Consider the following 16033-nt stretch of genomic DNA (forward strand, 5'->3'; position numbering starts at 1 on the left):
ATCAAAGCCCGAAATAAAACGAAGCACCCCATGTGACTCTGAAGACTTAAGCATGACTCATTTGCAATGGGGGGAAAACTTCCACTAATGCATATACATGTGTTAGGAAAAAAACAGACAAGATTTACAAATGATGTCAAAGATCACTCAAGTTTTTGCCCTAGACCAACAAAATGGAAAGGGTAATTTCAAACTGCTACCCAGCACTTTCAGAAGTTGCCAAAGTTTGAAGATTTTTGTTCTTTCAAAGGAAGAAAGCAACGATGACTAACAATAGGGTACTTCCTGGCCTGAGGAAGAGGGAGACAGGAGCTCTCCAGCTGCACTTCCTAGAGAAGTATGCCAGCTGCCTTCTGCAAACTGAGATCAAATTTCCAAGAATTTACAGGATAGCAGTTATGATAGATGACCTAAAACACTGATCTGTTGCAAGGAGGATGCAGTAGAGACCACACAGGAACTGACAGGAAATCAGCCCTCGGGCTGGCACTTACACATTTAAGAAGGCTAGGAATTCTGGACCTTTGACAGCCAAATTTCATCATTTTCCTTTGTAGGAAGAGTTATCCTTCAGAGAGAACAGTCAGAAACATCTTGTACAAAGCTTCTTGGTGCCTATTTCTATTTAATAACACTGCCCCCTGCCTGAACCAGTGGTTTCCTCACATGTTATTAGTCCATTTAAGGTCCTACAGCACTTACGTGACCAAAAATCACATGTTTGCTGGCACACACCTTCATTTCCTCAGCCACAAGCCCACTGAATGCCATAAACGATTCACAGACTGTGATGACGCTAAGCAGAAAAACTAATATTTGGAGTTCACCAAATAATGAGTCATCCTCCTGGAGGAAAAGAAACCCTCAGGACTGGCAGCCCTATTGGACAAAATTTTAAAAATTGTTTTTAACATTAGTATTAATTCCATAAAAGTTGGCGGAATGAAAACGGTTGAGAAACATGTGACATTTGGTTTGCTCGTGCCTTCTAGAAGTCCAGTTCACGCTCCAGGAAAAAGAACGAGTAGGACATCTATTACCTATTCCTAGACCTGCCTTCTGGACTCACTGCTGCCAAGTTACTCACTCTCCCACACAACACTTTCCATACTAATTTTGACCCTTAAAAATCAAAAAGAAGCCTTGCCTTCTTTGCACCCAAATGCCAAAATGGAATCTTTTAGTATTTCACCTTTATAAAGGGAATGTTTGAAAACAGGCCTCTTTGGCTGTGACACCAGGGAGTTGCTGAGGCCTCCAAGGGCCGGAGGAAACATTCCCAGCCCCTCACAGTGCTGCCTACTCCTACGGTGCAATCTGGCAATGGCCAGGGACCAAGTCTTTAAAGCTGTTTTATGGTATTTAACATATGGTCATAAATTGCTCAGTGCTCTGAAGAGGGGCTAAATTTGCCACCCCTATTGATGAGAAATGTTCTTATTTATTTAAATTTAGTGGCAAATTGGCACTTCTCCAGATGGAGAGGTTTAGGCATAAGTACAAAGGAAGAACTAACTAGAGATGGAGTTGGAACTTTTCTATACGCTGAATGCAACCACATCAATTTAGGTTTACGGCACCACGATTAAACAGGGTTTCCCATACAGAGCGACAATAATAGGAAAAGAGTCTAATTTCTAAGGCCCAAGGAGGGGGGGAAATATAAATTTTATTCAGACGGCATTAAAACTTTTTTTTTAACTTATTTCTCTTTCTCCTCAAGTTAACTCTCTCTCTTCCTTTGTGCCTTCACCTCCCCCACAAGTTAGATGTATGTGGACTTCATCGGAAGTCTATAGACCTCCTTGGAAGTTCCTAAATCCCTTCGCACCCACCTTCCTATTTTGCCACAATTTTTAACTTGCTTATTTTTTTTTAATGGCTCTAACTCCCCACCACTAAAGACATGATCCTACTAAAACACTTTGTTCTCTTCCTTTTCCAACCAAGCCCTGTAGCCAAAGGCAGAAGAAAAACAAGAATCTTATTTATTGATTGATTTGTTTTTTGGTGGTATTGTTACTAATGGTATTAACGTGAATGGCATCAAAAGGGAAATGGGAAAGGTAAAGCCACTTCTGGTTTTGTTTTTTATATGCTGATATAGAACCAGCAGAAGAATCAAAAGATCTCTCGCCTAACTCTGGAAATGTGAAGAAGGATTTCAATAAATTGGAGGTTTGACAGCAGCCTGGGAAAAGTATTAAAAGAACTGTTTTATGAACAGTTAGGCTGCTTATATCAAATAGAAGTCTCATTTTTTATTTTGATAGAAACAGAAGAGCCATCTCTGCCACACAAATAAATATAAAGAGAGATTGATTTATTAAGAATCAACATACACAAGTTAATATGAATGATGCCACATACTAGGAAATTTAGACATGGTTCATATCCTTTGGGAGAATGGAAATATGCAATCTCAATTATTTCCCCTAAAGCAGACTAATGATCCAGTGAAAATCAATGGAGATCAGCAATCAGAAAATGTCACATAAAGCCTGCCGTGCAACCAGAAGTGATCGGGAGTGCCTGTGCCATCTGGAATGCCCATCAAATGTCCCAAAAGGTCTTATGCTAACTTCTGTTGAAATATCCTGGAGGTGAGAGCAGCTCAATGTCCTTAAGGGCCAAAATAATAAAGAAAAAGGACTAGTTCAAAAGAAACAGAAGCACATCTGGGCCCTCCATACACTTCCATTCAGAACCTCGTTGCCTAAAAACCTTTAATTCTTAGGTCAGACCAGAATTTTAAAGTCTCTGCTTTACCTATTTTGAAAAACTATTAGTCCCTCTTTTCTGATATGAAGTCACTATTGCCAGTACCATAATCTTGCAAAAAAAGGGAATCATCCTAAGATACAAAGTTAATTAACAGAAATGTACTGACACCAACTTTGTACTCTCACAAGATGCTATACATTTACTAAGACAGTCCATACCAGAACCCATAAAACAAGTCACAATAAATTTTAAAAGATGTAAATCATACAAAGTATGTTCTTTGACCATAATGGGACTAAATTCAAAATCACTAAAAGAAAGATATCTGAAAAATCTAGAAAATTCTGGAAACTAAATGATGTTTCTAAATAACCCATGGGTCAAAAAAGAAATCAAAAGGGAAATAAGAAATATGATGAACTAAAATGAAAATATAACATATCCAGATTTGAGGGATAGAGCTAAAGCAGTACTTAGATAGGAATTTATAGCATTAAACACCAATATCATAAAAGAAAGATCTCAAATCAATGACCTCAGCTTCCACTTAATAAACTAGAAGAAGAAGAACAAGAAAACCCAAAGTAAGAGAAGAAAGAAATATCAAAGATCAGAATAGAAATCAATAAGATAGAAAACAGAAATACAACAGAGAAGATGGATAAAGTCAAAAGATGCTTCTTTGAAAAGATAAAATTAAAAAATTAGCCAGACTGGTAAAAAGAAAAAAGAAGAAACAAATTACCAATATCAGGAAAAACAGATGTGACAACATTATAGATTTTATATATTAAAAAAAAAAAAAAACAAGAACATTATGAAAAACATTATGCCAATAAATTCAGCAACTTGGATGAAACGGACAAATCCCTTTAAGGATACAAGCTACTGACACTTGAGAAGAAGTAGATGACTTAAGTTCTATATCTATTAAGGAAATTTAATATGTACTTTAAAGTGGTTTCACTGGAGAATTCCACCAAACACTTAAGGAAGAAATAATATGAATTCTTCACAAACTATTCCCCAAAACTGAGGAAAATGGTTCTCATTTCACAATTCGTTCTGTGCTGAAGTCAGTTTTGCCATGATGCTAAAACCAGTAACAAGCATAGAAGAAAACTACAAACCAATATCATCCATGGACATAAATGCAAAATTCTAAACTATTTTATTTAGCAAATTGAATCCAACAACATATAAAAAGGCTAATACATCATGACCAACTGGAGTTTACATCAGAAATGCAAGGTAAGTTGAACATTCAAAAGTCAATCCACCATACTAATAAAATTTTTTAAAAACCACATGATCATCTCAATAGATGAAGAAAGTACTTGCCAAAATACAACATCCATTCCTGATTTTAACACAAAACAAAAAACTCTCAATTAAATAGGAATAGAAGGGAACGTCCTCAAACTGATAAAGGGTGTCTGTGAAAAATATACCGCCAATATTATACTTAATGGTGAAAGACTGTATATTTTCCCCTAAAATCTGGACAAGGCAAGAATGTCTGCTCTCATCACTTGAATCCAACAACATGTAGGAGACTCTAGTCAGTGCCCTAAGGCAAGAAAAAGAAATATGGGGGGATTATATTTTCAATATATTAGCAACAAAGAGTTAGAAAAAGAAAGTTGAAAATAGACATACTATAAATTAGCATCAAAAAATATGAAATATTCAGAGGTAGATTTAACAAAATTTGTACAAGACCTGTTCACTAAAAACTACAAAATACTTAAAGAAGACCTAAATAAATGGAGAGGTTATCATTTTCATCCATTGGAAGACTCAACGTTATTAAGATCTTAATTATATGCAAATTGACCTCCAGATTCAATGCAATCTCAGCAGGATTTTTGCAGACATTAACAAGCTAATTCTAAAATTTCTATGGAAATAGAAATAGTAGAAGTAGTAGGATTTATAGTACCTGACTTAAAGATTTACTACAAAGCTATAATAATCAAGGCAGGGTTATACTCACATAAGGATAGATATATCAGTGGAATACAATGTAAAGTCCAGAAATGGGCCCACACTTAAATGGTTGATTAACATGCATACGGTCAAAGTTAACTCAAATTGGATCATAGACCAAAATGCTAAAGGTAAAAAATATAAAACTTCTAGGAGAAAATCTTTAAGACCTTCAGGTAGGCAAAGATTTCTTAAACAAGAAGCCAAAAGCATAAACAACAAAGAAAAAATGTTAAATTTGACTTCATCAAAGTTAAAAAGTTGTGCTATTGGAAAGACGCCATTAAGAAAATGAAAAAAGAAGCCATAGACTATGAGAAAATATTGACAAACTGACAACTTCTTTTCAGACTATATAAAGAACACTTATAACTCAACAAAAAAACCAACAATCCAATCAAAACATTGAGCAAAAACATTTGAACACTTAACAAAAGATATATGAATAGCCAATAAGCACATGAGAATGCAAATCAAAACTACAATGAGGGGCTTCCCTGGTGGCGCAGTGGTTGAGAGTCCACCTGCCGATGCAGGGGACACGGGTTCGTGCCCCGGTCTGGGAAGATCCCACATGCCACGGAGCGGCTGGGCCCGTGAGCCATGGCCGCTGAGCCTGCACGTCCGGAGCCTGTGCTCCGCAACGGGAGAGGCCACAACAGTGAGAGGACTGCGTACCAAAAAAAAAAAAAAAACAAACTACAATGAGATACACTACACATCCACTAGAATAAATGTAATTTAAAAGACCAACAATATCAAATGTTGGTAAGAATATGGAATAACTAGAGAGCCCATAAATTGCTAGTAGGAATGTAAAATAGTACAACCACTTTGGAAAGCAGTTTAATCATTAACATACACTTAGCTTACAACACAGCAGTACCATTCCTAGGTATTTACCCAAGAAAATGAGAACATATCTCCACAAAAACACATGTACAAAAATTTAACAGCAGCTTTATTCATACAAGCCAAAACCTGGAAATAATTCAGATGCCCTTCAACAGATGAATGAATTTTTGTTTTAACTGTGGTATATCCATACAGTGTTCTACTGTTGGCAATAAAAGAAACAAAGCATTGATATATGGAATAGTATAGATGAATCTCAAAAACATTAAGCTGAATGAAAGAAGCCATATACCCAAAACTACATAGTATATGATTCCATTTATATGAAATTCTAAAACAGGCAAAACCGTTTACAATTTCAGAGAGAAGATAAGGATCAAGGGTTGGGGATGGTGGTGGAAGGAACTGACTTGTGGAGGAAAGAAAATGTTCTATACCTTTGGACGATGAAAATGTTCTACGTCTTGACTGTGGTGTAGTTAAATAGCTATTTATAGCTGCCAAAATGTATGGAATTGTTCATTAAAATGGGTACTTTTTTTTTTCTTTGCAGTACGCGGGCCTCTCACTGTTGTGGCCTCTCCCGTTGTGGAGCACAGGCTCCGGACGCGCAGGCTCAGCGGCCATGGCGCACGGGCCCAGCTGCTCTGCAGCATGTGGGATCCTCCTGGACCGGGGCACAAACCTGAGTCCCCCGCATCGGCAGGTGGACTCTCAACCACTGCACCACCAGGGAAGCCCCCGGTACATTTTATTTTATGTAAATTATACTTCCATAAAGTTAATATAAAAAAGTGGGATATAAATTTCTATCTCAAAGTTACTGTGTGATTAAATGAGAACATGTATATAAATAAGCCTGTCTATAAAATATATGCTCAATAAGTTAGTCATAGCAATTTTATCAGTCATCTTTTAATAAACTATAATCAGCATCAAAGCCAGATTTTATACATATATAGTTAGCCTATAACTAAGCTGACTTCTGACTTTACAAATTTTTAATAATGTTAGCTGCTATTATTAAAAATTCTTCCAACATTCCATGAATTCCCAGAAGAAACATTCTGAAATACCAGGACAAAGGAATCCTCAAAATCTAAGGGAGAGTTAATGTCTAATCCACAAAATTAGCACTTCTTACTTGACTTTCAATGATCATTTTTTAAAACATTCACTAAATCAAAGGTGACCTGCCTCCCTAATTAGCCTCTAAAAATACCTTGAACGCTAGATAATAATAATCTTTAAGTAAATGAATCTTTTGAAAAGATAAAAATAAAGTAAAATGAAATATACTACCAAGAAAAATTATAATGCCTCTTGGCATGATGCCAAACTAAATCCCTGGACTTCTGTGTCCAAATTTTTACTTAGCCCAACTGTTACAAGTCCTAGTAAAATTGGTTCAATCCTCCTCTCCTCGCAGGTGATCTGGAGTCCCAGCCAAGGAGCCTCACAAAGAGCACAGCCATCAGAGCAGCAGGTTGGCAGGTGCCAATGAAGAACCAAATACGTCACAGAACAGTCGGCCATTTTACTATTGCCTTGGTCCGTCCTACTGAAGACTAAACAGTGCGAACAGAAGTAGAAAGAGGGGGGCTTCGCTGGTGGCGCAGTGGTTAAGAATCTGCCTGCCAATGCAGGGAACATGGGTTCAAGCCCTGGTCCGGGAAGATCCCACATGCCGCAGAGCAACTAAGCCCATGCACCACAACTACTGAGCCGGCACTCTACAGCCTGCGAGCCACAACTACTGAGCCTGAGTGCCACAACTACTGAAGCCCACAAGCCACAACTCCTGAAGCCCACGTGCCTAGAGCCCATGCTCTGCAACAAGAGAAGCCACTGCAATGAGAAGCTCGCGCACCACAACGAAGAGTAGCTCCCACTCGCCACAACTAGAGAAAGCCTGTGCACAGAAACGAAGACCCAATACAGCCAATAAATAAATAAATGAATAAATAAATTAAAAGTAGAAAGACAGGATATTTGAGAAGTACAACAAGCAAATCACTTGTATATAGGCTTTTTTTTAGAGAGAGAGAGACAGAGTAGTTTAATATGATTGTTTCCAAACATGGCAGCAGCACCTAAGAATTTTTTTTTGTTTTTTTTTTTCATGCAGATACCTAGGAAACATCACAGGTAATTCAGATTCTGTAGGTCCAGACTGGGGTCTGGGAATAAAATAAGGTTGTTGGACTCTCCTTAAGGCCCTCCTCCAATTTTCCAATGTTATGATCCTGAAAGGCAGACTAATAATTAAACCCACTTTTTCCTTCACCCTCATTCTCCATGGGTTGCCATCTGCTGTCACAGGAAACCAAGAAAGGTCACAGACCCAATGGAAAACAAAGCAAAGATAAACCACTGGTACAGGGGATTCATACAAGAGAGGAATTTAGGGAAACTGATTGGAGGGATGAAAAAGCCCTAGGAAAGGCAGGTGTTAGAGAATGGCAGAAAATAAATGAACTGAACTTCATTATATTACATGTTACATTTCCTGTCTCAGGGATTGTGAGCATCTAACACTTGGCTATTTCTTTTCCCCTCCTGTTTTAAAGTGAAAGTCTTAAAGAAAAGAAGAAAATTATGAGAGTATTTTTGTTTGTACTTTATACTATTGAAGAAGGACATTAAGTGAGTTAATATAAGGCTAAATATTGAATGCATAAATATTGCTCTATAATTCTATTCACTTTAGTAATTCAGTGAAAGATGAATCCATCCATTCTCTAGATCTTATCTAAGGAGCTGTGTTTCAGCTCCTCAAAAGCAAAGGTAGAGTCATATGGCTCCTTCAGGATGTAGGCCTCTAACGTAAGTTGCAAATACAAATATTTTGAGGATATATTTGCTCTTTGCTAAAAGCTCTAAATTTTTTGCACAAAGATTCTAAAATTCCAAAATTTTTACTTTTTAATGAAAGTCATTGTTTTAAGGGAGAAACCTTTGAGGTCCCAGAAATTGTTCCATTTCGCCTGACTCATAATATGGTTAATGGAATGGGTCCTATGGAAACAGAAGGTCTTTTTTGAAGAGCCTGTGAAATTACAATGAGGCTGATGCGAGATCAGAGAGAACCTTTAATGAGGTAATCATCTATATTTTGTAAACAATTTAATAGTAACTTTGAATGTGATTATTGGCTTCTAGGTTGTTTTCTTTACATAGAAGCTACTTTGCTGAGCCTGTGAGCCACAACTACTGAAGCCCACGTGCCTAGAGCCCATGCTCCGCAACAAGAGAAGCCACCGCAATGAGAAGCCCATGCACCGCAACGAAGAGTAGCCCCCACTTGCCTCAAGCAGAGAAAGCCCGCGCGCAGCAACGAAGACCCAACGCAGCCAAAAATAAATAAATTAATAAATTTTTTTAAAAAGACCGAATTGTATGGTATGTAAAATATATCTTAATAAAAGCTACTATTAAAAAAAATCTACTTCAACCAGTACAGCGTATATAGGCTTTTGACTTGGACTGTCGTCAGCTGAGCTCCACCGAGGGGGGCCAAGGAGAGGCTGGAAGGGCAGCCTGTGACAGCCTCGAATGCTAGGCTGTGAGATTCGGTTGCTAAAATACTGAAGGGAAGGGCGAAAAGGTTAAAGCAGAAAGATTACTCGGTTAACATTTTCCAAATAGATTATTTATTTTAAACAATACAAGAAATTTTTCATAAAATAACACTGTCATCCCAACAAAACTGCCAACAGCTACAGCCACAGCAGCCAACCTTTGAACCTACACCAAAGTTCAGAATATAAGGTATAAGAACAAAGCAAGCAAAGTGCAAAGTTCTTACAGATAAGATTAAATCAATAGAACCTTAATATCTCCTTCAGCTGATGCAACAAACTTCTCCAAAACACCACTGGGACCTTCTGGTGCCAGCAGTTTGGGGTTTAGTTTATGTTTGACAGCCATCAGGCAAAGCCCTTGAGTGTCTCTACACACCGCTACATAAGTGAAAAGGACAAAGAGCAGAGGAAAAAGAGCTTTCTGAGTTTACTATGCTGATTGGCTAAGACAAAGTAATATATAATAGACTTGAGATGCAAGAAGCACTGTGTCAATGCATACACACACACACACACACACACAAACACACACACAGAGCAGCCAAACCACTTGAGATAGGATAAAAATGAAGTCGAATTTCAAGATTCAGTAAAGCAGAAGTTCTGGAACACTATTTACAATTTGTCTATAAAAATCTTTGTGTATATTTGACCACTGTTTCATTAAATGATACATTCCATTTAAATAGCAGTTCTGAGATTGGTTTCCTTTTGTTGTAATCATTCTCCAAAAAATACACATTTAAATTTAGTGACATAGTATCGAAGCCTTGGAAATGCTTCGATTTTATACTCCTCCTCTGAAGACAAGGAGACATAACATATTATTCAAATCATAATCTTTGTTTTTTTTTCACTTTTTCCTCTGAAAAAAAGGCTTTTCCTCTGGGAAAGTCTTTCAACTTCAAAACCTTTGGAGATAATTTTTTGGCATGACTTCTTGACTCTGTCACAAATGGCTTTGAAATATTCATCATTCCTCTCAGATGATAAACAATGGCACTGCTTCTATTGCTAAAGACAAAGGGAAAATGCCTCTAGTTTCACGTGGAATCTCTTTAGAAAGAACTCCTGAAACACTGTAATAGATACCTCTCTGGGTACCTGCCCAGCCCATGCTCACTTTGTGTTAAAATGGCCTCTAGTAACCATGATAGTACATGAACCAGAGCTCTTGGCTATATGACTGGATCCCAAGTGGACACCCAGCCCAAGATGCCAAACAGACCCTCTCACTCGAAGACCACAGACTGTCTCTTGTGGCCTTGAACTTAGTCACCATGTCCTAGGGGGCTCAGGAAGCCATTTCTGCTCTACATGAGGAGAAACAGAAATATGGGGGGAAAGAATAAAGTGAATATGGTGACAAGAAAATATGTTTCAGGAGAAAGACAAAGACATACAAGAACACAGATGCCGACCAGCTACTATTGTGTCTGCCATCCTTCCAGTCCGTATCAGGCCTGGCTATACTTCCTGCCCTTGGGCACCATGGAGTTCACTTAATTCCTTATAAAGACAAACAAACTCTTTATTTACGTTTGTTCCAATGGGTTTCTTATAACCAAACAGTCCCTGATTAAAATAAATTGTTAGTATGAAAAATAGAAATTTTCAACAAAAGATAATTTCAATTTGAAACCAGTGTTAGGAAACCATTTGATTTCGGCCACAGATTTGCTTGATATAACTTAAAATATTTCAATTATCTCTCTTTGGGCTTCCCTGGTGGCGCAGTGGTTGAGAGTCCGCCTGCCGATGCAGGGGACGCGGGTTCGTGCCCCGGTCTGGGAGGATCCCACATGCCGCGGAGCGGCTGGGCCCGTGAGCCATGGCCGCTGGGCCTGCGCGTCCGGAGCCTGTCCTCCGCAACGGGAAGAGGCCACAACAGTGATGAGGCCCGCGTAACGCATAAAAAAAAAAAAAATTATCTCTCTTTATAGTTACATAATAGTGTTACTCAAAAAACTTGTAAAATTGAGAATATTTCAGAGTTCTGTCACTTCCTCACCAAACCTCTTCATTACCATATCCAAAGAATGAACATGGTCCATTCATTACACAAACACAAATTTCCCTCTAAATACCAGGCAATAAGGTACAGGTTACAAATAAAATACGAGCAAAACAGCTTCACACCCGCCCTATTTAAATAGGACACAAAAAAACACAAACACAATAATTTCTTCAAGAGTTAAGTGCCGTAGCGCATGATTATTTTTACAAATATGCATTTATAAAAATCTCGCGGATCTTCCTCTGTGAATTTTGCTGTAATGGGCATATTTTCACTCATTTTAGTGGCACCATCTTAGATCTTAACATTTGTTTTATTTAAATCAATTTCATCACTGATGATTCACTTCTCCAATCCTCTTTAAGTAAGTACCAGTTGTCTCTTCTACAATCATGAAATTCAAGGACTTTTTTTTTTATTAATTTTTATTGGAGTATGGTTGCTTTACGATGTTGTGTTAGAAGGACTTCTCTTTATCAGATATCCTTTGATATCTTCCATGAGAATCTTACACAAATTGGCAATGCTTTCAATGCCCAAGTTTTCTCTTCACATTGAAAAGAGCTGAGGAGACAATAACGTCATTCCTAATGTACTGTAATCTTCTGGTCTTTTTTACTTCAATTATTTCATTTTACATGTGGGTAATTCTGTAGGAATAAATTCATGAATTCATGAGTAGAAATGTGCCCTCTCCTTTGTCTTTCATTCTCACTATCATTAACTGCAAAATTTATAGATGAACTGTTTCCTAGTATATAAAATATCTCAAAATATAAAATTTGGTTACATAATACTGTCATTAATCTGCTTTGAGAAAGCAGAGTAAAATATATAAGACAAAATAGAAACAGACTCCAAATCTGCAAAGTACTGTACGTCCTTCCTGTTTTCTGAATTGTTAAGAGCAATGTTCCAATTACAAATTCCTTGTACAATAAATAACTTCTAAAGATTGAATTTCTGTTGGCAAAAGACTGATACAAGAACAGAATGTCACGTTCTTATTTTTCCAATTCAATAAACTTTTGTAAATACAGTTTCCATAATCAATTGTCTTTTCCTTTTATTTGGCTATGCGCTGCTTAAGGTTAGGAGTCTGACTCACCTTAATGTGCAAGAATCTCAGTATATAAAGTTCATCTATTACTCAATTATTATAGAGCATTCTACAGGCTACATTAAGTCTCTAGCATATAATGATGATATCAAGCAATAACTTAATAGGACATAACTACAAGATATGGTAAACACCAGTCCAAATACCCTTATCACCAATGTTATAAAAGCTTACAGTAGTGAGAGGATACAGGATACTAGTAAATGCTTCCTAACATAAACTCATACAGCTAGAAGGATCTTTGTGAAGTCACATTACTTCTGGCTCAAGACTGTGGACTGACCACAAACATTTACTTCCTCTCTCTCCTAAGACCCACCCTCTCATTAAATGATAGTGGAGAAACAGAAAGATAAAAATCAAAAACAACAGGAGAGTGAAGAGGAAGGGAAAACAGTAGCAACATTTCCACAAATTCCTAGAAGGCAGAATGCAGATGGAAGAGTAGTACTTGAAGAGACAGGGCAGAGAAAGCTTTAGTTGCAATAATGAGAGGAAGAGGCTACTGATGAGAAGGAAGCCATCTGTCCTGGTAAAGCCATAAAAACTTGTAGTCATCCGGTGTAAGGAGAGGCAAGAATGAGACAAGGGGCTAAGAACAGGGAGACTGACTAAAAGCTCCACAGGCAATAATCTATATACCCATCTCCCAAAAATGGCATGGTGGCCAGATATGTATCCCCAGGAAAAAAATATAGAAGACTTTCTTAAAAACCAGAATAAACTATTTGGGGGAGAGCTAGAACAGCTGAACTCCAAATATGACACGTAGGGGTGCTCATATTAACAGCCTGCCCACCATTAACCCACATACCCTATTAAGTCCTGCCCATACTGAAGTCCCAATCAGAGTTTTATCATGTTTTAAATATAAATGGACAACCAAAACCCATCTTTTATTTGAGGAAAGGCTATAGAATAACAGAGGTTAAAAAAAAAAAAAGATGATAAAAATATAATCCCTGGGGAAAATCAAAATAATTCAGAAAACAGAAAAAAAAAACTATATCCTTCAAAAACTTTTAAGATACTACATTCATAAAATAAGAACAAGATGTTGCAAAAGAGAAACAGAGCTCTTAGAGCTCTTAAAAATTAAGATACCTGGGCTTCCCTGGTGGTGCAGTGGTTAAGAATCCGTCTGCCAATGCAGGGGACACGGGTTTGAGCCCTGGTCCGGGAAGATCCCACGTGCCATGGAGCAACTAAGCCTGTGTGCCACAACTACTGAGCCTGTGCTCTAAGGCCCACATGCCATAACTACTGAGCCCATGTGCCACAACTACTGAAGCCCATGCACCCAGAGCCTGTGCTCAGCAACAAGAGAAGCCACCGCAATGAGAAGCCCATGCACCACAACAAAGAGTAGCCCCCGCTCTCGCCACAACTAGAGAAAGCTCAAGCACAGCAACGAAGACCCAATGCAGCCAAAAATAAATAAATAAATAAATTTATTAAAAAAGAAAATTAAGATACCTAATTATGACTGTGGTAATAAAAAATTATCAGAGGAGCTACAGGAAAGGTGGAAGGATGGAGGGAGGAGTGGAATCTGAGCAAGTTGTTTGAGACTGTGGTCCAGCAAAATAACAAGGTAACCTGTTTACCAAGATATAATTCTAAAAACACAGAATTTTCAATACACAGATTCTACACAAGGTCAAATCCAAGAGAATAATAAAGGTAAATCCCATAGTGATAACTGCAGGAGCAGGCCTGCAGAGTAATCATTCAAGCAATTTGTGGACAAAGCACAGATGGCAACTGCAGATTTAGAACAGACAGTAAATTATCACCCTTGACAATGCAAAAGGAAAATAAGAGAAGACAGAAGTTGGGAGGGTGAGGAAGAGGAATGGAAGGAAGGTCAGGGGCTAATATCTTCATCTTATAAAGTGAGGAGCCAAAAGACACCGTCTATGGTTAACGGGAAACTAAATAAAAGCATACTAAGTGGTCATGATCACTGCACAGAGATTTTGCTTAAGTAATAACAGTGATAACTGTGTGCCAGGCACTGACTGGGAACTTTTAGGAGCTGTTCACTTAACTATATAATACAATGCTTTAAATGATCCTTTAAAAAAAAAGAAAAGAAAAAATTTGAAGCTACAGGGTAACCAACACAGGAACCAATAGTGGTGGTAAAATTACACTACAGAGGAGAAGAGAGAGATAAAGGGTGCAGTGAAAATAGGCTGATACCCTATGCATCAGAGCAGAAAATCAAAAGATAGTAATATCTAAAATTGATAAGCCAAGAAATAGAGGCATAAGCATATTACTTAGATATGTGGCGATCATCCCCAGGAGAGCTAAACACTGAAACAATTTTTTTTTAATATTTTAAGTGGTTCCCTTGAGAAAGAGGACTAGCGTTGGGGAGAAATGGAACAGAGGACTACTGTTTTCATGTATTAAAAAATGTTTGAATTATTTACATTTTTAGTAAATGCGAATGATTTACTTTGATCATTTTCTTCAAATTTAGTCAAAACTATTTTTCCCCCAAAAAAGTAGCAACCTAGTCTGTCCTACTACCTCAGACAGGTGAAATTCTTTTGTATTTTAATGGTTTCCAGAGAATGATCTAACAATGAAAGGTTAGCAAGTCAGCACGTCACAAATTTTTTGGTTCACGTTGCATTTGGTAAATTAATTTAAAGTGATTCTGCGAATACTAAGATGTGGCCTTTCCTAGCCTATAGTGGTCTGAAAGACACTGCTTACCCGTCTGTCCCACCTTCAACATCTTTGTTCTTTATTCCTCTGTATAAGAATTGAGAGACTTTCATATCCCATTCACTAGTACAGTTTCAAGAAAGAAAATTCCTGATGAGATTATTGATACTAACCAACCAAAGCTATCATCATTTCCACACGAGGCTAGAGCTTCAGTACTGGTAATTATGGCAGAGAAGGGCTGATGCAACCTAGGCAGATGCTGTAGATGGTGGACTAAATCCTACAGTAAGTCTTGCATACTATTCATGGAGGTCACAAACCAGTGGTTCAAGAGCTCAAGCCAGCCCACAAACACATGGTTTGGCCTGCATAATGCTGGCCCACATTGTAATTTTGAAGAAGTGGCCTACATCTAAAACTGAGAATTCAAATAAAAATTCAGATTTCTGCCTTTTCTCAATAAATCAGTAAGGGCAACCCCTCGAAACTGGGTAGGAGTGCCCCAATTTGCCACACCTAGGCTGCTTCCCTCATTCATGTTACCAGTCTGGCCTTGTAGCCATTTGTATTTCTGACCTTTGCTATAAAAGATAAAACGTGTGCATGCCCACTTGACCACAATTTACTCCCTGCCAACTGCCTTACTTTGTTTTTGTTTTGTTTTGTTAACATCTTTTTTGGAGTATAATTGCTTTACAATGGTGTGTTAGTTTCTGCCTTACAATGGTGTGTTAGTTTCTGCTTTATAACAAAGTGAATCAGCTATACATATACATATATCCCCATATCTCTTCCCTCTTGCACCTCCCTCCCTCCCGCCCTCCCTATCCCATCCCTCCAGGTGGTCACAAAGCACCGAGCTGATCTCTCTGTGCTATGCGGCTGCTTCCCACTAGTTATCTATTTTATATTTGGTAGTGTATATATGTCCATGCCACTCTCTCACTTTGTCCCAGCTTACCCTTCCCCCTCCCCCTATCCTCAAGTCCATTCTCTAGTAGGTCTGCGTCTTTATTCCCGTCTTGCCCCTAGGTTCTTCATCACCATTTTTTTTTTTTA

General features: G+C 37.9%; 1 protein-coding gene across 2 annotated transcripts in view; it reads right to left on the reverse strand.

The window, feature by feature from the left end:
• Nucleotides 1-16033, reverse strand: part of BABAM2 (BRISC and BRCA1 A complex member 2) — a 437255-nt gene that overhangs the window by 378109 nt on the left and 43113 nt on the right. The window lies entirely within an intron of this gene.

Source organism: Phocoena phocoena, chromosome 14 (genome assembly GCF_963924675.1).
Source record: "Phocoena phocoena chromosome 14, mPhoPho1.1, whole genome shotgun sequence".
Classification (NCBI taxonomy): Eukaryota; Metazoa; Chordata; class Mammalia; order Artiodactyla; family Phocoenidae; genus Phocoena; species Phocoena phocoena.